The 23,998-nt window shown below is 45.8% G+C and overlaps 1 pseudogene; it reads left to right on the top strand.

The window, feature by feature from the left end:
* Positions 1-21,229, top strand: part of LOC125518492 (glutamate receptor 2.7-like) — a 42,870-nt pseudogene extending 21,641 nt beyond the window's left edge.
* Positions 21,230-23,998: the final 2,769 nt, after the last annotated feature.

Here is a 23,998-nt window from a genome sequence, read left to right as displayed (position 1 = left end):
ACATAGCAATGTGAACTAGATTACTGACTCTAGTAAACCTTTTGGGTGTTGGTCACATATCGATGTGAACTATGGGTGTTAACCACATAAAGTTGTGAACTATTGATGTTAGATCACACGGCGATGTGAACTAGATTATTGACTCTAGTGCAAGTGGGAGACTGAAGGAAATATGCCCTAGAGGCAATAATAAAGTTATTATTTATTTCTTATTTCATGATAAATGTTTATTATTCATGCTAGAATTGTATTAACTGGAAACATAATACATGTGTGAATACATAGACAAACAGAGTGTCACTAGTATGCCTCTACTTGACTAGCTCGTTAATCAAAGATGGTTATGTTTCCTAACCATAGACAAAGAGTTGTTATTTGATTAACGGGATCACATCATTAGGAGAATGATGTGATTGACTTGACCCATTCCGTTAGCTTAGCACTCGATCGTTCAGTATGTTGCTATTGCTTTCTTCATGACTTATACATGTTCCTATGACTATGAGATTATGCAACTCTCGTTTACCGGAGGAACACTTTGTGTGCTACCAAACGTCACAATGTAACTGGGTGATTATAAAGGAGCTCTACAGGTGTCTCCAAAGGTACATGTTGGGTTGGCGTATTTCGAGATTAGGATTTGTCACTCCGATTGTTGGAGAGGTATCTCTGTGCCCTCTCGGTAATGCACATCACATAAGCCCTGCAAGCATTGCAACTAATGAGTTAGTTGCGAGAAGATGTATTATGGAACGCGTAAAGAGACTTGCCGGTAACGAGATTGAACTAGGTATTGAGATACCGATGATCGAATCTCGGGCAAGTAACATACCAATGACAAAGGGAACAACGTATGTTGTTATGCGGTCTGACCGATAAAAATCTTCGTAGAATATGTAGGAGCCAATATGAGCATCCAGGTTCCGCTATTGGTTATTGACCGGAGACGTGTCTCGGTCATGTCTACATTGTTCTCGAACCCGTAGGGTCTGCACGCTTAAGGTTTCGATGACAGTTATATTATGAGTTTATGAGTTTTGATGTACCGAAGGAGTTCGGAGTCCCGGATGAGATCGGGGACATGACGAGGAGTCTCGAAATGGTCGAGACGTAAAGATCGATATATTGGACGACTATATTCAGACATCGGAAAGGTTCCGAGTGGTTCGGGTATTTTTCGGAGTATCGGGGAGTTACGGGAATACGGGAGAAGAAGTATATGGGCCTTATTGCGCTTTAGGGGAGAGCGAGAGGCAGGCCGCGCGCCCCCCCAAGGCCTAGTCCGAATTGGACTAGGGGGAGGGGCTGCGCCCCCTCCTTCCTTCTCTTCCCTCTTCCCCTTCCTTGTCTCCTACTCCTAATACTTGGAAGGACTCCTAGTTGGACTAGGAAAGGGGGAATCCTACTCCCGGTGGGAGTAGGACTCCCCTAGGGCGCGCCATAGAGAGGGCCGGTCCTCCCCTCCTCCACTCCTTTATATACGGGGGTAGGGGGCACCCCATAGACACACAAGTTGATCTTCGTGATCGTTCCTTAGCCGTGTGCGGTGCCCCCCTCCATGATATTACACCTCGGTCATATTGTAGCGGTGCTTAGGCGAAGCCCTGCGACGGTTGAACATCAAGATCGTCACCATGCCGTCGTGCTGACAGAACTCCTCCCCGAAGGTTTGCTGGATTGGAGCCCGGGGAGCGTCATCGAGCTGATCGTGTGCCAAGAACTCGGAGGTGCCCGAGTAACGGTGCTTGGATCGGTTGGACCGGGAAGACGTACGACTACTTCCTCTACGTTGCGTCAACGCTTCCGCTTCGGTCTACAAGGGTACGTAGACAACACTCTCCCCTCTCGTTGTTATGCATCACCATGATCTTGCGTGTGCGTAGGAAATTTTTTGAAATTACTACGTTCCCCAACCGTGCCACGTGGTTTCCCTTTAGCACCGGTTCGTGCTGAACCGGTACTAAGGGGGGAGGGGGCTTTAGTGCCCACACTTTAGTGCCGGTTACGGAACCGGCACTAAAGCCCCTTATGAACCGGTGCTATTGCCTGGTTCTGCACTAGTGTGGGGTCTGCTCTGAAGATTCCATGCCTATGGCGGAAGGAGCTCATCAACCTTCCGAACTGGACGCCTCCGCCTCCTCCTCCTCCTCCAGCGAGTCAGGGCACTCCGCCTCCTCCACCGCCTCCTCCTCCGGCGAGTGACGATCAGGGCCCTTGGCCGGCTCCTTCTCCGGCGTGTGGCGGCTCTCCAACTCCTTCTCCGCCTGCGCCGGCGCGCCCGAGCAGCCAACCTCCTCCTTCTCCGCCTTGTCAGCAAGGGCGGAAGAGACCCGCCGCCGCTCCGGCAGCTGCTCCGGCGCGTCGTAGTCCTTCTCCTCCGCCTCGTAAGCAAGTAAAGAAGACAACCGCTCCGCCTACTCGGCCGGCGTCTAGCATAAAACCAGAGGCGGGAGGACATACAGATTCGGTCCTTCTCTGAAGAGTCCACAGAAGTTACCATACGAGAGGACCCCGAAGGAGAACGCGAAGATCGCGCTAACCGAAGTGGATGACTGGTTTCAAGGGTTGAAAGCAAAGAGACATCCACCTCCGGAGGAGAAGGTAGATCCGGTGAAAGTGAAGCGCACTCTGGCTGCCCTGGCAAAACCACCCAAGTCTCCGCCAAAAGGCAACTATGAGCGCATTATTGCAAAGACATGGGCCGAAGCGGAGCGGTCGGGAAGTACAGTCAGTGATCAAAGGCTGAAAGAACGACGAGCAGCTGGGAAACAAATTTCCCAACTCGGCGAACAAGTGAAGCAATCATGCCCCCCGCTCAAGGTGCCTAGCGACATCGTCGATCCGAGGATGGTGCCCGGTTATTGCAATGTTGACAATTATCTGCCCGACGATGTACATTATGATCCCATGGAGGTGCAGATACACAGATACGAGTACGGGATGTTGGGGAACGTTGCAGAAAACAAAAAATTTCCTATGGTTTCACCAAGATCCATCTATGAGTTCATCTAGCAACGAGTGATCGGATTGCATCTACATACCTTTGTAGATCGCGAGCGGAAGCGTTCAAGAGAACGGGGATGAGGGAGTCGTACTCGACGTGATCCAAATCACCGGAGATCCTAGCGCCGAACGGACGGCACCTCCGCGTTCAACACACGTACAGTCAGTTGACGTCTCCTCCTTCTTGATCCAGCAAGGGGGAAGGAGAGGCTGATGAAGATCCAGCAGCACGACGGCGTGGTGGTGGATGCAGCAGTCACCGTAGCAGGGCTTCGCCGTTCTTCTGCGAGAGGGAGAGGTGTAGCAGGGGAGAGGGAGGCGCCAAGAGTCAAGGGCGCGGCTGCCCCTCCCTCCCCCCCTTTATATAGGCTCCCCAAGGGGGGGCGCCGGCCCTAGGAGATGGGATCTCCTAGGGGGGGCAGCGGCCAAGGGTGGAGTGGCCCCCAAGGCAAGTGGGGCGCCCCCCACCCTAGGGTTTCCAACCCTAGGCGCAGGGGGTGGGCCAAGGGGGGCGCACCAGCCCACTATTGGCTGGTTTTCCTCCCCAGTTCAGCCCATGGGGCCCTCCGGGATGGGTGGCCCCACCCGGTGGACCCCCGGGACCCATCCGGTGGTCCCGGTACAATACTGGTGACCCCCGAAACTCTCCCGATGGCCGAAACTGCACTTCCTATATATAATTCTTCACCTCCGAACCATTCCGGAACTCCTCGTGACGTCCGGGATCTCATCCGGGACTCCGAACAACGTTCGAGTTACTGCATATTCATATCTCTACAACCCTAGCGTCACCGAACCTTAAGTGTGTAGACCCTACGGGTTCGGGAGACATGTAGACATGACCGAGACGGCTCTCTGGTCAATAACCAACAGCGAGATCTGGATACCCATGTTGGCTCCCACATGCTCCTCGATGATCTCATCGGATGAACCACGATGTCGAGGATTCAAGGAACCTTGTATACAATTCCCTTTGTCAATCGGTACGTTACTTGCCCGAGATTCGATTGTCAGTATCCTAATACCTCGTTCAATCTCGTTACCGGCAAGTCACTTTACTCGTACCATAATGCATGATCCCGTGACCAGACACTTGGTCACTTTGAGCTCATTATGATGATGCATTACCGACTGGGCCCAGAGATACCTCTCCGTCATACGGAGTGACAAATCCCAGTCTTGATCCGTGTCAACCCAACAGACACTTTCGGAGATACCCGTAGTATACCTTTTTAGTCACCCAGTTACGTTGTGACGTTTGGTACACCCAAAGCATTCCTACGGTATCCGGGAGTTACACGATCTCATGGTCTAAGGAAAAGATACTTGACATTGGAAAAACTCTAGCAAACAAACTATACGATCTTGTGCTATGTTTAGGATTGGGTCTTGTCCATCACATCATTCTCCTGATGATGTGATCTCATTATCAATGACATCCAATGTCCATAGTCAGGAAACCATGCCTATCTGTTGATCAACGAGCTAGTCAACTAGAGGCTTACTAGGGACATGTTGGTGTCTATGTATTCACACATGTATTACAATTTCCGGATAACACAATTATAGCATGAATAAAAGACAATTATCATGAACAAGGAAATATAATAATAATCCTTTTATTATTGCCTCTAGGGCATATTTCCAACAGTCGCCCACTTGCACTAGAGTCAATAATCTAGTTACATTGTGATGAATCGAACACCCATGGAATTCTGGTGCTGATCATGTTTTGTTCTAGGGAGAGGTTTAGTCAATGGATCTGCTACATTCAGATCCGTATGTACTTTACAAATATCTATATCTTCATCTTGAACATTTTCACGAATGGAGTTGAAGCGACGCTTGATGTGCCTGGTCTTCTTGTGAAACCTGGGCTCCTTGGCAAGTGCAATAGCTCCAGTGTTGTCACAGAAGAGTTTGATCGGCCCCGATGCATTGGGTATGACTCCTAGGTCGGCGATGAACTCCTTCACCCAAATTGCTTCATGCGCTGCCTCCGAGGCTGCCATGTACTCCGCTTCACATCTAGTCTCGCCACAACGCTCTGCTTGCAACTGCACCAGCTTACTGCCCCACCATTCAAAATATACACATATCCGATTTGTGACTTAGAGTCATCCAGATCTGTGTCGAAGCTAGCGTCGACGTAACCCTTTACGACGAGCTCTTCGTCACCTCCATAAATGAGAAACATTTCCTTAGTCCTTTTCAGGTACTTCAGGATATTCTTGACCGCTGTCCAGTGTTCCTTGCCTGGATTACTTTGGTACCTTCCTACCAAACTTACGGCAAGGTTTACATCAGGTCTGGTACACAGCATGGCATACATAATTGACCCTATGGCTGAGGCATAGGGGATGACACTCATCTCTTCTATATCTTCTGCCGTGGTCGGACATTGAGCTGAGCTCAATTTCACACCTTGCAACACAGGCAAGAACCCCTTCTTAGACTGATCCATATTGAACTTCTTCAATATCTTATCAAGGTATGTGCTTTGTGAAAGACCTATGAGGCGTCTTGATCTATCTCTATAGATCTTGATGCCTAATATATAAGCAGCTTCTCCAAGGTCCTTCATTGAAAAACTCTTATTCAAGTAGGCCTTAATGCTGTCCAAGAGTTCTATATCATTTCCCATCAAAAATATGTCATCTACATATAATATGAGAAATGCTACAGAGCTCCCACTCACTTTCTTGTAAACGCAGGCTTCTCCATAAGTCTGCGTAAACCCAAACGCTTTGATCATATCATCAAAGCGAATGTTCCAACTCCGAGATGCTTGCACCAGCCCATAAATCGAGCGTTGGAGCTTGCACACCTTGTCGGCATTCTTAGGATCGACAAAACCTTTCGGCTGCATCATATACAATTCTTCCTTAAGGAAACCATTAAGGAATGTCGTTTTGACGTCCATTTGCCATATCTCATAATCATAGAATGCGGCAATTGCTAACATGATTCGGACGGACTTCAGCTTCGCTACAGGTGAGAAAGTCTCATCGTAGTCAACCCCTTGAACTTGTCGATAACCCTTAGCGACAAGCCTAGCTTTATAGATGGTCATATTACCATCCGCGTCTGTCTTCTTCTTAAAGATCCATTTATTTTCTATGGCTCGCCGATCATCGGGCAAGTCAGTCAAAGTCCATACTTCGTTTTCATACATGGATCCTATCTCGGATTTCATGGCTTCCAGCCATTTGTCGGAATCCGGGCCCGCCATTGCTTCTTCATAGTTCGAAGGTTCACCGTTGTCTAACAACATGATTTCCAAGACAGGGTTGCCGTACCACTCTGGTGCGGAACGTGTCCTTGTGGACCTACGAAGTTCAGTAGCAACTTGATCTGAAGTTTCATGATCATCATTGTTAACTTCCTCTCTAGTCGGTGCAGGCACCTCAGGAACATTTTCTTGAGTTGCGCCACTTTCCAGTTCAAGAGGTAATACTTCATCAGGTTCTACTTTCCTCCCACTTACTTCTTTCGAGAAAGGATCCATTCTTGGCAACAAAGATCTTGCCTTCGGATCTGAGGTAGAAGGTATACCCAATAGTTTCTTTAGGGTATCCTATGAAGACGCATTTTTCCGACTTGGGTTCGAGCTTTTCAAGTTGAAGTTTCTTGACATAAGCATCGCATCCCCAAACTTTTAGAAACGACAGCTTAGGTTTCTTCCCAAACCATAATTCATATGGTGTCGTCTCAACGGATTTCGACGGAGCCCTATTTAAAGTGAATGCGGCAGTCTCTAAAGCATAGCCCCAAAATGATAGCGGTAAATCGGTAAGACATCATAGATCGCACCATATCTAATAGAGTGCGATTACGACGTTCGGACACACCATTACGCTGAGGTGTTCCAGGCGGCGTGAGTTGTGAAACTATTCCACATTTTCTTAAGTGTGTGCCAAATTCGTGGCTCAAGTATTCTCCCCCACGATCTGATCGCAAGAACTTGATTTTCCTGTCACGTTGATTCTCAACCCCACTCTGAAATTCCTTGAACTTTTCAAAGGTCTTAGACTTGTGTTTCATTAAATAGATATACCCATATCTACTCAAGTCATCAGTGAGGGTGAGAACATAACGATAGCCACCGCGAGCCTCAACACTCATTGGACCGCACACATCAGTATGTATGATTTCCAATAAGTTGGTTGCTCGCTCCATTGTTCCTGAGAACGGAGTCTTGGTCATTTTACCCATGAGGCATGGCTCGCATGTGTCAAATGATTCGTAATCAAGAGACTCTAAAAGTCCATCTACATGGAGCTTCCTCATGCGTTTGACACCTATGTGACCAAGGCGGCAGTGCCACAAGTATGTGGGACTATCATTATCAACTTTACATCTTTTGGTATTCACACTATGAATATGTGTAACATTACGCTCGAGATTCATTAAGAATAAACCATTCACCATTGGAGCATGACCATAAAACATATCTCTCATATAAATAGAACAGCCATTATTCTCGGATTTAAATGAGTAGCCATCTCGAATTAAACGAGATCCTGATACAATGTTCATGCTCAAAGCTGGCACTAAATAACAATTATTGAGGTTTAAAACTAATCCCATAGGTAAATGTAGAGGTAGCGTGCCGACAGCGATCACATCGACCTTGGAACCATTCCCGACGCGCATCGTCACATCGTCCTTCGCCAGTCTCCGCTTATTCCGCAGCTCCTGCTTTGAGTTACAAATGTGAGGAACTGCACCGGTATCAAATACCCAGGAGCTACTACGAGTACCGGTAAGGTACACATCAATTACATGTATATCACATATACCTTTCGTGATGCCGGCCTTCTTGTCCGCTAAGTATTTGGGGCAGTTCCGCTTCCAGTGACCACTTCCCTTGCAATAAAAACACTCAGTCTCGGGCTTGGGTCCATTCTTTGGCTTCTTCCCGGCAGCTTGCTTACCGGGCGCGGCAACTCCCTTGCCGTCCTTCTTGAAGTTCTTCTTACCCTTGCCTTTCTTGAACTTAGTGGTTTTATTCACCATCAACACTTGATGTTCCTTTTTGACTTCTACCTCTTCTGATTTCAGCATTGCAAATACTTCAGGAATGGTCTTTTCCATCCCCTGAATATTGAAGTTCATCACAAAGCTCTTGTAGCTCGGTGGAAGCGACTGAAGGATTCTGTCAATGACCGCGTCATCCGGGAGATTAACTCCCAGCTGAGTCAAGCGGTTATGTAATCCAGACATAGTGAGTATGTGCTCACTGACAGAACTGTTTTCCTCCATCTTACAGCTGAAGAACTTGTCGGAGACTTCATATCTCTCGACCCGGGCATGAGCTTGAAAAACCATTTTCAGCTCTTCGAACATCTCATATGCTCCGTGTCTCTCAAAACGCTTTTGGAGCCCCGGTTCTAAGCTGTAAAGCATGCCGCACTGAACGAGGGAGTAATCATCGGAACGTGTCTGCCAAGCGTTCATAACGTCTTGTTCTGCAGGGAGAGCAGGTGCTTCACCTAGCGGTGCTTGTAGGACATAATCTTTCTTGGTAGCTATGAGGATGATCCTCAGGTTCCGGACCCAGTCCGTATAGTTGCTGCCATCGTCTTTCAGCTTGGTTTTCTCTAGGAACGCGTTGAAGTTGAGTACAACGTTGGCCATTTGATCTACAAGATATGTAAAGGTTTTAGACTAAGTTCATGATAATTAAGTTCATCTAATCAAATTATTCAATGAACTCCCACTCAGATAGACATCCCTCCAGTCATCTAAGTATAACATGATCCGAGTTAACTAGGCCGTGTCCGATCATCACGTGAGACGGACTAGTCAACGTCGGTGAACATCTTCATGTTGATCGTATCTTCTATACGACTCATGCTCGACCTTTCGGTCTTCTGTGTTCCGAGGCCATGTTTGTACATGCTAGGCTCGTCAATTCAACCTAAGTGTTTGCATGTGTAAATCTGTCTTACACCCGTTGTATGTGAACGTTGGAATCTATCACACCCGATCATCATGTGGTGCTTCGAAACAACGAACTGTCGCAACGGTGCACAGTTAGGGGGAACACTTTCTTGAAATTATTATGAGGGATCATCTTATTTACTACCGTCGTTCTAAGTAAACAAGATGTAAAACATGATAAACATCACATGCAATCAAATAATAATAGTGACATGATATGGCCAATATCACATAGCTCCTTTGATCTCCATCTTGGGGCTCCATGATCATCTTGTCACCGGCATGACACCATGATCTCCATCATCATGATCTCCATCATCGTGTCTCCATGAAGTTGCTCGCCAACTATTACTTCTACTACTATGGCTAACACGTTTAGCAATAAAGTAAAGTAATTTACATGGCGTTTCTCAATGACACACAGGTCATACAAAAAATAAAGACAACTCCTATGGCTCCTGCCGGTTGTCATACTCATCGACATGCAAGTCGTGATTCCTATTACAAGAACATGATCTCATACATCACATATATCATTCATCACATCCTTTTGGCCATATCACATCACAAGGCATATACTGCAAAAACAAGTTAGACGTCCTCTAATTGTTGTTGCAAGTTTTACGTGGCTGCAAGAGGGTTCTAGCAAGAACGTTTTCTTGCCTACGTTAAAGCCACAACGTGATTTGTCAACTTCTATTTACCCTTCATAAGGACCCTTTTTGTCGAATCCGCTCCAATTAAAGTGGGAGAGACAGACACCTGCCAGCCACTTTATGCAACTAGTGCATGTTAGTCGGTGGAACCGGTCTCAAGTAAGCGTACGTGTAAGGTTGGTCCGGGCCGCTTCATCCCACAATGCCGCTGAAGCAAAATAAGACTAGTAGCGGCAAGAAAGCTGACAACATCTACGCCCACAACAAATTGTGTTCTACTCGTGCAAAGAGAACTACGCATAAATCTGGCTCTGATACCACTGTTGGGGAACGTAGGAGAAAACAAAAAATTTCCTACGGTTTCACCAAGATCCATCTATGAGTTCATCTAGCAACGAGTGATCGGATTGCATCTACATACCTTTGTAGATCGCGAGCGGAAGCGTTCAAGAGAACGGGGATGAGGGAGTCGTACTCGGCGTGATCCAAATCACCGGAGATCCTAGCGCCGAACGGACGGCACCTCCGCGTTCAACACACGTACGGTCAGCGTGACGTCTCCTCCTTCTTGATCCAGCAAGGGGGAAGGAGAGGTTGATGAAGATCCAGCAGCACGACGGCGTGGTGGTGGATGCAGCAGTCACCGTAGCAGGGCTTCGCCGTTCTTCTGCGAGAGGGAGAGGTGTAGCAGGGGAGAGGGAGGCGCCAAGAGTCAAGGGCGCGGCTGCCCCTCCCTCCCCCCCTTTATATAGGCTCCCCAAGGGGGGCGCCGGCCCTAGGAGATGGGATCTCCTAGGGGGGGCGGCGACCAAGGGTGGAGTGGCCCCCAAGGCAAGTGGGGCGCCCCCCCCCACCCTAGGGTTTCCAACCCTAGGCGCAGGGGATGGGCCAAGGGGGGCGCACCAGCCCACTATGGGCTGGTTCCCCTCCCCACTTCAGCCCATGGGGCCCTCCGGGATGGGTAGCCCCACCCGGTGGACCCCCGGGACCCATCCGGTGGTCCCGGTACAATACTGGTGACCCCCGAAACTCTCCCGATGGCCGAAACTGCACTTCCTATATATAATTCTTCACCTCCGAACCATTCCGAAACTCCTCGTGACGTCCGGGATCTCATCCGGGACTCCGAACAACGTTCGAGTTACTGCATATTCATATCTCTACAACCCTAGCGTCACCGAACCTTAAGTGTGTAGACCCTACGGGTTCGGGAGACATGTAGACATGACCGAGACGGCTCTCCGGTCAATAACCAACAGCGGGATCTGGATACCCATGTTGGCTCCCACATGCCCCTCGATGATCTCATCGGATGAACCACGATGTCGAGGATTCAAGGAACCTCGTATACAATTCCCTTTGTCAATCGGTACGTTACTTGCCCGAGATTCGATTGTCAGTATCCTAATACCTCGTTCAATCTCGTTACCGGCAAGTCACTTTACTCGTACCATAATGCATGATCCCGTGACCAGACACTTGGTCACTTTGAGCTCATTATGATGATGCATTACCGAGTGGGCCCAGAGATACCTCTCTGTCATACGGAGTGACAAATCCCAGTCTTGATCCGTGTCAACCCAACAGACACTTTCGGAGATACCCGTAGTATACCTTTATAGTCACCCAGTTACGTTGTGACGTTTGGTACACCCAAAGCATTCCTACGGTATCCGGGAGTTACACAATCTCATGGTCTAAGGAAAAGATACTTGACATTGGAAAAACTCTAGCAAACGAACTATACGATCTTGTGCTATGTTTAGGATTGGGTCTTGTCCATCACATCATTCTCCTAATGATGTGATCTCGTTATCAATGACATCCAATGTCCATAGTCAGGAAACCATGACTATTTGTTGATCAACGAGCTAGTCAACTAGAGGCTTACTAGGGACATGTTGGTGTCTATGTATTCACACATGTATTACAATTTCCGGATAACACAATTATAGCATGAATAAAATACAATTATCATGAACAAGGAAATATAATAATAATCCTTTTATTATTGCCTCTAGGGCATATTTCCAACACGGGAAGCCTCTCGTCAAAGATGAAAAATCTTTAACAACGATGATGCGAAGATTACATGATTGGTACTTGAAAATCTGCAGAGAGTCTGGGGGGAGGAGTACTTTGTATGCGAGAGTTAAACCGGAGCATGACCTCGTTGGAATTGAACTGTTGCCTATTCCATTTGAGGAGTTCTATCAGTTTTTCAATCAATTGGCCCTCGATAAAACAACGGTCACCTGGTACTGTCTGTAAGTACTACTACTTCTGTCATTAAGTCTCTCTATATAGCTCATCTCTTTCATTGCATGTATTTATAATTATCCTCACTATATTATGTAGATTGAAGATCGCCGAATTGAAGAAAAGACAAATCGGTGATATTGGGTTCGTTAACACATATCTCATAGATGCAACTGAGGTTGAACATCGTCCCGAAGATACCGAGGCCAACTTGCTACGATCATTCAAAAAAATGAAAACAAAGATATAATACTCTTTCCTTACAACTTCAAGTGAGTGTTACTGTCTTGTGCATATTCGGTTTCCCTTATGTATTAGTCCAGGTTATAGTAATGTAATTGATGAGTTATGCATGCGTGCGCAGGTACCACTATATTCTCCTAGAGATTAGGCTTGAGCATGGAGTAGTAGCTATCTTGGACTCTAAACGAAAAGATCCCAAGGAGTATGCGGACATGACTGAAATCCTCAGGAAGTAAGTTAAATCGGTCATTATCCACCATATCAGCAACTTTGTTCATTTCCTGATATCAAGTAATTGTTTTCTTTGTCCGGCCGGGTTTGGAGAAAATTCACCAGAAAAGTTCCGGGACTGCCGAAGGAGCTGGAATTTAGACACCCGAAAGTAAGTACTATAGTAGCATGTTCCGCGCATCTCCTAGTGATTCAAGCGCTAGTTTCATCAATACCATTTAGCATTCTTTCTTATCAGTTTGGTTGACCTCTATTTCTTGTAAAGTGGTTGTGGCAGGAACAAGGGAATGATTTCTGTGGATACTACGTCTGCGAGTCCATCCGCCACATGACCTGTGAGCGGGGCGGGTACTCTGACGAACAATATGAAGTACGTAAATAACAACATTCACAATTTTATTTTATTACCATCATTTGTGTTGAGTTTCATTCATTCATATATATATGTATTGACCCCCTTCTTCAAATTAGATGTTTCGGAAGCGGGATGAACTCCTAGCACCAGCTCGCATGCGAGCAATTCAAGAGGAATTGGCGGCATTCTTTCTTGACCACGTGATCGCTGAAGACGGAGAATACTATGTGGACCATGAGTCCGTATTATTATATTTGTAAGAGATAATTATTGTATATATGTAGCCGGTAGTGTCGGATAGATATACGAGAACTTGTTGTTCGACCAATCTCTCGGAGAAGGAGAGGTGGTCGATATCACTTCTCTCTGTATGCATATATGTTCATGACGATCTTCTGTTTTCTTCGTTTGCTTACTAGCTAGCTAGCGTGTCTGGTCCTCTCTATACGTATGTATAGTACGTAGCGTCGACCAAGCACGGACATAAGAGAGGACACTTCACTCTATTAATTATAGCTAGCTAACACAATATATGAAACACCTAAAGTAACCCCCCAAAACCCCCAAAACCCCCAAACCCCCCTCCCTTTCAAAAACAAAAAACAAAAACCCCAGCCACAGAAATGCTGACGCGTCGATGCCTATTGGTCCCGGTTGGTGCCACCAACCGGGACCAAAGGGTCTCCTGCCTGGGCTCCGCCCACAGGCCACGTGGAGGCCCATCTGTCCCGGTTCTGGATTGAACCGGGATTAAAGGGACAGGGCATTAGTACCGACCCTTTAGTCCCGGTTCTAGAACCGGGACAAAAGGCCCTTACGAACCGGGACTACAGGCCCTTTTTCTACCAGTGGCAACTCCAGGGCGCTCGTCTTTAGGAGCACGTGCACATAGATTTCTCAGCTGTTATCGAGAAGGTCAAGCTGGCTCCGATAGAGGAGAGATGACAGTGGCACGTCAACTGCTTGTTCTAACGGTAGTAGTGATTTTGTTCGGTGGTCTCTGAATCTCGATGTAATTTTTATTATGTTTGAGATATTTTGTACTTCGGTGAACTTTTATAATAGATCTGATTCTTCACAAAAAAAGGCTCTCCTTCTATCATCATTCCGACTTTGTGTCAAGGGAGTATGCCAGCATAGAGCATTTTGAGATTAAATACCGCCAATTTTTATTTTATTTTATTTTTAAAAAGGAGTCTTTATATACTTCCTGTATCTGGATATGAAGGGCCTAATTTGTAATTCGAAATTTACTTTGACAGTCCACCAAATCAATACTACTATAACAAATATTTCATATAGTATTTATCTTGTTGACAATCAAAATAAATCTTGAAATACGAATTAGATCCTACATACTTCTTTTGTCCTATAATGTAAGACATTTTTATACATTAGTTTAGTGTCAAAAAACGACTTACATTATAAGAAGGAGGTAGTATATCCGAACGCATCTAATTAGATTCTAGGTTGCCAAGGGTCACGTGGCTGGTAGGTTCGCTCAGAAGACTAATGGCTCCCGAGGTCAATCACGTTCTGGCTATTATCAAAAGCAGTGGACCTGTTTTCCGCGTCAAAAAAAAGGCGTAGGCCCAATGGCTTGGCAACTCAGTTTACAAAACATACTGGGAACTACGCTTATGTGTTTGTTCCTAGTTGTATGAGATGATTGTACATTCCGAAAGACATTCATTTTTTACCAACTACAATTGCCTTTAGCCCGGCCAAGTTTGACATTCATAAATTTATACCGGTCAAACACACTCTGTCCATTACAAAGTATGGTGTATATACATTTTTTACGAATCAAAGCTTTGCAAAGTTTGATCCAATTTGTAAAAGATTATCAACATCACTAATACGACATAAACAGAATCTAAAAGTGTATTTCATAATGCATCTAATGGTATTGATTTAATATTATAGACATAGACATTCCTGTCTATAGACTTAGTCAAAGTTTATTTTTCTTGAATTTCGAAAAACAAATATATATATATATATATATGCAATGATTGTACATTCACTGTATATAAACACTGTAATTTTTAATGCAGAAGTATATAGATTCCACTGTTAGTAAGAAAAAATATTCTGCAAAATTATTTCGTCGATAAGATCTTATCGACGAAGGACAACGTGCTTGTTCTGCAAAAATATTTCACATATTATAAGTGAAAAAGATTGTCCAACCATTAATTTGTGGACTGAAAAGTCAGATATGTTCGACGAATAGAGTAATTTTCTTTAGAGAAAAATCCTTATTTGACATTATTTTAAAATCTGCTTCCTTATTTAATACTGGAAATTTTTTTCTTTCCTATTTAACACAAGTTTTAAATTTTATTCTCTATATGACATTTCCGTTCATTTTGAGCCTAAGTGACACATGAAAAGACTCTTTTACCCCTCATGTAATATGTGTGTGGGGAGCAATAGCATGCACACACAGCATCAGCGCGAGGGCAGGAGCACACACGCAGCAACACATACACACGCACCAACACACACGCAACAACACGCACGCGCACGTGCACAGACACACGCGCACACACACGCAACAACACGCATGCGCACGTGCACACACACACGCACACACACGCAGCAACACACATGCCCGCGCACACACACGCAGCAGCACACACGCACGCAGCACACACACACACACATACACACACACGCAGCAGCAACATACACGCAGGCAGCACATAGGCACGTAACAGCACACACACGCAGCAGCACACATGCACACACACATGCAGCAGCAGAACACATGTGCGCGTGCACCCATACACGCAACAGCACACACGCGCGCGCACACATACCCGCATGAGGGGCAAAATCGTCTTTTCAGGTGTCATTTAGGCTCAAAATGGACGGAAGTGTCGTATAGGAAATAAAATTTAAGACTAGTGTCAAATAGGGAAGAAAAATATTTCTAATGTCAAATAAGTAATCAGATTTTAAGACAGTGTCAAATAAGGAAGTTTTTCTTTTTTTTTATGTGAAGCAACACATCTTCACAAAAACAGGAACTTCATGACCATACCATTTTATTTTCCAAAATGACAAATTGGAACCCAGAAAGGACGATATATATTTGCCTAAATTACGGATGTGTCCTTTAACACAAGTTACACATACAATTTGCTTACATCAAATGATCACCGGATCTTTATGAGTGCCACATGGACACAAATTCAAGAAAGCATGTAACCAACTTTCACATCGAAAATTACTTTTTGCTCAGAAAGACAGATTAGCTCCCTGACTAAGCCATTTTTCGGTCTAAACACAAGGCCACCCTGATCATTAACCATCACTGCTGCTTTATGATGAGTTAAAGAGTTCATAAGCTAAGCTGCAAAATTAACAGGGAAACCTTTTTGCCACATTAATATTTTCTAAAATACTCATCAATTTTGTCACCAGTTTTTAAAAAATTACTTTAAAGAAGAAGAAAAAACTACTTTTTCATGTGCACTTCATGTAAGATCCCATGCAACAACACCACACTATCTAAAATGTACATCTTTTTAATAAATGGGGTCTAAACAGGGAAAATTATGTTATCAACTATACTAAAATAGCCATATTATTAATGCTTTTAGTGAGAGAAAAATAACAACACATTACACAAACATATAGGCATAGACCGTTGTATTTTAGCAGCACCCACACGTTTTAGTGAAAAGTTAAAACCCCATAATTAAATCTGGTGAGATCCATCCTACCATGATAAAACTCATGAAACAAATACAGTAAATCATTTCACAAAAGTAGACCAAAAACGTTGGTAAAACTCAGCAGGGAACCATACTGGACAAGGAACCCTATTGTCTTTCATTTGAAAAACAAGCTACTCCCTCCGATCGCCGACTTAGTATAATTTTGTACTTAGTACAAAGTTGTACTAAGTCGGAAAAAATTAATAGGGATCGGAGGGAGTGCATAATTTATCTAGAGTCCTAAAAATGTTCTGTTATTATCATCCAGATCATAAGGCATGGGGAATCTACAGAAATATTCACTATCATCTAGAAGAAAAATCAGTTTTTAAATAAAATGTTTTAATAGAAATAGAAAGCACTTTCTTCTACTTCTTATAAAACCGTAAGTAATTTAAATTACACCATTAAGAGTCTTCATTAATTTCCTAGCCCTACACTACCATTTTTCTAAAGCACATCAACAACATAAATAATTAAACAAGATTTGGTTAACTAAAGGATCACGATCATCTCCAAGGAAGCAACATAGTTCAATTTGAAAGGCCCTTCAACTTTCTGTTGAGACATGACAAAATGTAACACAAGAGGGGAATGCTCACAACTAATCCTAGGTATAACTCTCATAAGCACCAAAGCAAACATATGTTTCGAAGACAAAGAAACAAGAATCCTATATAGCTTTTCAAAAGTAGGATGTTCTGTATTATTACTTCACATACTCTCCCAGCCATCTCTATTTCTGTATGGTCCCATTGCGCAATAATAGCATTGAAAAGATGCCACCATTTAGGTAATCTTCTATCTAATGAATCCATTCCTTTTTCTAAACATTGAAGCCACCACAAGCTATAATAGGGAAAGCATTATTATCAAAAACATGCACAAGCTCAACTAAGAAGATTTTCTTATATACATATGGAGCACCATAAATGTTAACAAAATTCCATATATCCCGAGGCCGAGAGCATTTGTCCTTAGGAGCAATATGTGCTCGTCACGTCAAGGCTACAAGGGATAAAGGTAGAAACTTCTGTTGTAGTGCTATCACTATTCGCTACAATGTCTGCCATGAAACTAACAATTCCAGTTAGATATGAAAGTGAAACTGAAGCACCAGGACCTAAGTCTAAAACTTTTATTTTCCAGTTCATTTAAATTAAAACACCACCTTTTAGTTTCTTGAACACCTAAATATCTCAACATGTAATCGCGAATAGCATTTCTGAGGAAATTCCTCCTTACTTCCTCATCTAGCCCTCTGGCATTTCAGAACATGCCTGCCATCAGAATACTATTGTCCTACCTCTACCCCATAGGAAAATCTCTACCCTAGTTCCTCTCAATTAAAAATTTCTTACTCATAAGACTAGCCAATCCCTGTACTACATCATCTAAAAAACCATCTTCATCTGAAAATAACTCCTGAATAAGCTCAATATCTGAACTATTTAACATAGAAGTACCACACTCAGGCTCCTTTTTACCTTTTTCACTAGTAGAATGGGAAATGTTGCCTCTAGCATCCTCTAAATCTCAAATATTTTGAATAGTTTTCTCTACTTCTATTGGATTACCTCCTAGTTTCACACCAACTCTACTGTAGCATATGCATGCTGTAAAGTAGCATCCTTAATTTTTGATATTTACTATATTCTTGAAAAGTGGGTAACCGCTCCCCTCCTACCATCTACCGATAGTTCTCATTTTTGGTGTATGCATGTTTCTACAGCAGAGGAGCTCATGAACAAGAATGCACTCGTGCAAGCAATCATCTGGCCTCAGACATCAGCAGAGGTTGAGTTATTTGCTAGCATGGCGAAACACAACAATATCCCCGATTCTTTCTCTCTCTGCCACCATGCCAACATCGAGTTCTTCACAAGGATGCTTCTTCTTGCACACCGCAGCCAACAGCAACTCTCAGCTGGCCACGCCTATTGCGGCCATTCTCGAGGCATTCGCGTGGCACTCTGCCATCCTGTTGCACGAGGACTCACCCTATGGCATCAGCATTCTCTCGGCACTGGTCCACGCGTTCCAGGGGTCACGCGGCCTAACAGATTCTGTGGCTGTGCCCGCCGATGCAACAGACAGCCGCCTCGACGTGGCACTCCTTGCCATCAAGGCCATGCCGGCACGGGTGTACATCGTGCACATGCTCCCCGCTCTAGCGGTCCGCCTCTTTCACCGGGCCATGGTCCTGGGCATGATGTCGGAGGGGTATGTCTGGATCAGCACCACCGACATTGGTGAAGCTGCGTACAACCTCGGTGGCATTGATAACATGCAGGGTGTTGTCAGCCTGCGGCCTCATGTGCAGGAAACAGACCAAGTCAAGAGCTTCTCAAGACGAATGAATGTAAGGCTTAGCCAGGATAGCACTGCTACCGATGACCCGAGTGCCCCCATGTCTCTGATATGGTTGTATGACACAGCATGGGCAGCTGCGGCTGCAGCTGAGGTTTCCTTCCGATCAGCAGAACGAACTACATTTCTTGATGCTCTGGTCGCTGCCAACTTCGACGGCCTGGCAGGAAGATTCAGGCTGGTCGATGGGCAGCGACAAGTCTTGGCGTACGAGATCGTGAATGCCTTCAGCAAAGGTGAAAGGACGGTGGGTTTCTGGACGCCTGGGTCTGGGATCACGACGAGCTTGGACCTCAAGAGTGCACGCAAAGAGCTGAAACAGATAGTCTGGCCAGGCGAAACGGCCGCCGTGCCGATCGGGTGGAGCATGTCACCAAACGGCCGACTACTTCGCGTCGCCGTCCCGGTGAAGCGTGGATTCAGCCAATTCGTGGAGATCTCCAGCAACCCGAGCAGCGCCACCGAGAGAGTGACAGGCTACTGCATAGATGTGTTCCACGCCGTCATGACAAAGCTGAAGTATCCAGTTGTGTACAGTTATGTGCCAGTTAATGACAGCTCTGACTCCGAGTCATACGAAAGGCTTGTAGAGCTGGTGCCTGACAAGGTTAGTAGGAGCATGGTAACAGTCTAGCACTGAACTTTTTTACGTGGTAGTTCTAGTAATACTTGTGCCTAGAGATTAACAAGTTGAACTTTGTTGAAGTCGTCTTCGCAGAAGGCGGACGCGGTGGTTGGGGACGTCACGATCACCGCGAGCAGGATGAAGCTGGTTTCCTTCACGATGCGGTTGGGGACGCCGACACAGGCTGGTCAATGATCGTGGCAGAGCAAGACAACAGCAACAGCATGTGGATCTTCGTGAAGCCGCTGACACCGGGACTCTGGCTCACCAGTCTTGCCTTCTTCTTCTTCACCGGTTTCGTCGTGTGGGCAATCGAGCACAAAGACAACCCTCGATTCCATGGCACACCGTGGAATCAATTCGGCATCCTCATGTACTTCGCATTCTCGACCATGGTCTTCTCCCACAGTAAAGCACCACCACATCCCATCGCTTTTTTCTACCTACAGATACTGCATGTATATGTAGCAGCGGAAAAAAACACGCTATAGCAAAATAGCACCGGCCTTAAAATCCGCTATTAGTGTGCTATATTGTTCGTGCTATTAGCGGTCAGCGAGTCATTCCTTAGCATGTTGTAGCGTGCTATTTTTTTCAGTGATATGTAGACTAGAACTAATAGTTTGCAGCACTTGCTTGCAGAGGAGAAGCTGGAGAGCAACCTATCAAAGTTCGTGGTCATCATGTGGGTGTTTGTTGTGCTGATCCTGACGACAAGCTACACGGCAAACCTGTCCTCGATACTGACGATACGGCACCTCCAACCAGCGATTAACAACCTGAGAGAGTGGAACTATGTGGGGTATCAGGAGGGTTCCTTCATCGGGGGCATCCTCAAGGAGATGGGCTTCGAAGAGGCGAGGTTGAGGACGTACTCCTCCATGGATCAATACGCCGGCGCCCTCAAGAAAGGGTCGGACAACGGAGGCATCACGGCGATCTTCGATGAGGTGCCATACCTGAGGCTCTTCCTGTCACGCTATTGTGAAGGCTACTCCATGGCCGGTCCGACCTACAAGAGCGGCGGGTTTGGATTCGTATGTGTTCCCAACATTTTTTATACCCATTTCAGTATCGAATGTTTACTTACGAATATGGAACAACTATAAGTTTTCATGTTATTCAGGTTTTCCCAATGGGATCCCCTCTGGCGGTGGATGTGTCGCGTGCCATCCTGGAGCTGGCGGAGGAGGATAAGCTTGCCCGCATCGAGAACAAGTGGTTCGGCCACCCCGGGGCGTGCGTGGGTAGGGGCAACGGCGGGGCCGACGCTAGGCTGGGGCTGTGGAGATTCGGTGGGCTGTTCCTCACCAACGGTATCGTCTCGTGCCTCATGCTCCTTATCCACCTCGCTAAGTTTGTCTACGAGGAGCGCGGCGAGCCCAGTGCCGACGCCGATGCAGAGCTCTCGGTCGCAGCGGGAGCACTGACATGGCTACGTGCGTGTCTCCGGTGCTTCGACGCCTTCCAGGGGCCACGAGGCCAGCCCGTGAGCAACAGCCGCCGGGTGGATGAGCCAAATCATCAGGGTCTGGCCGACGGATCTACAGAGCAAGAACGAGCCACGGGAGACTCTATAGTCTCTGCTCCCGTGGATTACTCGGATTCTCGGAGAAACTCTGCTTCTGCCCCTGTTCCGGAACAAATCTTAGCACCCATAGGTGCCGTTTGATAGGGTGGCCGGTTCATGAACATATGGCAGCCTCGGCGTCCATATAATGCAGGATATATATAGATGATAGATAGACTCATCTTGGTACGCTTGGCTTAGAAATCTAAATATATCAGGTACTTACTAAAGTAAGAAACTAAAGTGGATAGTTGATAGGCAATGTTCTGTTCCAGAACTGTGACAATCACATCAGATATAAGAAAAGAAATTGCATACATTATATTAGCTGATTAAAAAGGCTTGCTGTGATAGAAGGAAATATTGCCATTAGCACATTGAGAAATATAAGCTTGCCTCGAGAAACTAAGTCAAGGTTCCTATGTATTCTGTTCAGTGCGAAGTTGGAAATTAACCTTTTTACACCAGAGTGAAAAACGCGTGGCTCAGTTACTCGGAATTTTGCATCCCTGGAAAAGGCAGAACCTATAATGTAGACAATTCTTGCTGACCTTAACTATAATAATTGCCGAAATAACACAGTAGGTTCAGGAAAAAGGAAAAAAAAGAGCAGTGGTTAATTTGATGGAAGAACAGGATGACTAGAAAATTGATTCCTACTTGAAGAGTGCCTAATCACATGGATAAGCTCACATTAGGACAACCTTGCGGAAGACATTGCACTAAATGATTAAGATGTGGAAAGAACTCTTGTTGCTAGAGGAACTGCTAGGTCCGTGAGGGTAAAATTAACGTGCAGCTCTGTGTTTTTTTTTTTGCCAACAACGACAACTTTTTGCAATGCATTTATCTAAAACCACCACCTTGGCAAGCAAACAATTCAGCAAACACTTGGAGTGCGTTGCCTACCTGAGGGAAATACGGAAGCACGGGAGGAAGGATTGGAACTGGGCAAGGAAGAGAAGCTGCTATTGGCTGGACAGAGTAGCTCAGCTCGAGGTATATCAGCGTGGTGAGCTCAGGGCCGACGCCCACGCAGAGCTCGCGGTCGCGGCAGAAGCGCTGACAGGCTACGTGCGTGGCTCCGGGCGCTTCGACAACTTCCAGGCCAGGGGCCGCGAGGCCAGCCCACGAGCAACGGCGATGTGCGGCGGATGCCTTGTGCTACTGCTGTTGCGAGGCCGGTGACCGCCTTGGATGTGACAGCATGCCATCGAGGGAGGCGAGCAGCAGAGAGAAGGCGTGCCGGGGGACACTAGGGGATTCTATTTTTTTTGGGTTTTTATATCATTTATTGTGTCCCACTATTTAGTTTTGCTATTAGGAATTTTAACCGCTCAAAAATGCCATCGCTTTGTTGGAGACATGCTCAAAAATGCCATTGGACACCTTTATTGTGATCTCAAATCTCTTTTTCTCATGATATAATGACATAAATACCTATAGACTAACATGTCAGCTCTCCTTCTATCTCACTACAATAAAGTATGGGGCCTACTTGATCCCAATAGCGTTCTTATTTTCCTATAAAATTATTCGCTTGGTTACTCCTAACAAGTGGGGCCATACTTATTATTGTGAGATAGAGAGAGAACCGACAAGTGGGTATAGGCTTATTTTTGTCATATAACATGGTCAACGGGTTTGATGTGAAAATAACAATGTTTAATGGCATTTTTGAGCAAACATCTAACAGAACAATGTCATTTTTGAGATATCTAATGGCATTTTTGAGCAAGCATCTTAGGGATCGATGGCATTTTTGATTAGTTGTAATTTCTAATGACAAAACTGAATAGTGAGATACAACTAGTGGCATAAATAATTTCATCATCGCTGAGTTTGCATTGCCCTAGAGAAGGACGCCACAGATTCATAAGGACAAGCCGGTCAAGTGTCAACACAATTCTGAACGCACGCATCACTTAAATCCAACGGCAGGGAGTGGCATCACCCTTTTTGGGCGGATACGTGGAGACCCAGGTGCGCTTGACCAGGACGTCGCGTCACATCCAACAGGCATGACTCATCACAATTTCCACCAAATCCCCTGACCATGCCGGACGAGTCATCTTCCTCTCATCTCTTCTCCCTCATCCGCCCGACCCTTCACTAGCTCTGCCGCGCTCCTGACCCCTCAGTGCCCCCCTCCCACCACCACCACCACAAAACTCCTCCCCGGCCATCTTGACCCTTCGAACACCGTCGCCGCCCTGGATACCACCATCGTACGTTCGACTATTCTCGGACCGCATCTTGGCTTGTATGTGTTTGATAAATTGTCAAATCATTTTTTGGGTGATTAGTTTGTAGGCAAAACGGTGGATTCTAATGGTTCATCGGATGAGGGGTATGGAAACACGGAGCTTGATGAATTAATGCAAAAGGACTTCCTTAATTCGCCGGAGTCGGACGAAGATGTCGAGATGATGATCCTAAGCATCCAGCAGGAGATGGACAGAGAGGAGTGGAGCACATTATGAACTTCAAGGGTTCGGTCAAAGCAAGAAGAGTTTTGGATCAGGATAGAGTCGCTAGAGCACTGCTACTCTACAAGGACTGATTTGATCCCAAATCAACATCCCCTGGTACATGGTTTCGTCGACGCTTCCGTATATGCAAACCCTTGTTCTTGCGTGTGGTGGAGAGAGTGGAGGCATATGATCCTTGCTTCAGGCCCATCAGGGATTGTTGCGGACATCTCTCGCTCTCTCCTAAGCAGAAATGCATGGCTGCTATGAGGAGCGGCCCTTTGTTTCTCTCATTAGTCACTATTGTGTTGTTTGCGTCCTGTTGTAATCAACCGTTAACTTCCCCTCCACAATCGAAAACCTCACTGCCCGTCCTCAGCACCACTATCTCTTTACCATTCTCGGCACCACTCTCTCCCGTCCATCACCATTCCCGGTTCCCGGTATTCTTTCCCTCCCCCTCCCCTCTCTCCCGGCTCTATCTGCCGGAGAGAGTTCGGTGCCATGGTTGGCATTGCATGGGCAAAGATGCAGATCTGCC

Source organism: Triticum urartu, chromosome 7A (assembly GCF_056163025.1).
Source record: "Triticum urartu cultivar PI428250 chromosome 7A, HENAU_Tu73, whole genome shotgun sequence".
NCBI classification, from domain to species: Eukaryota; Viridiplantae; Streptophyta; class Magnoliopsida; order Poales; family Poaceae; genus Triticum; species Triticum urartu.
This window is presented reverse-complemented; position numbering and strand designations above follow the sequence as displayed.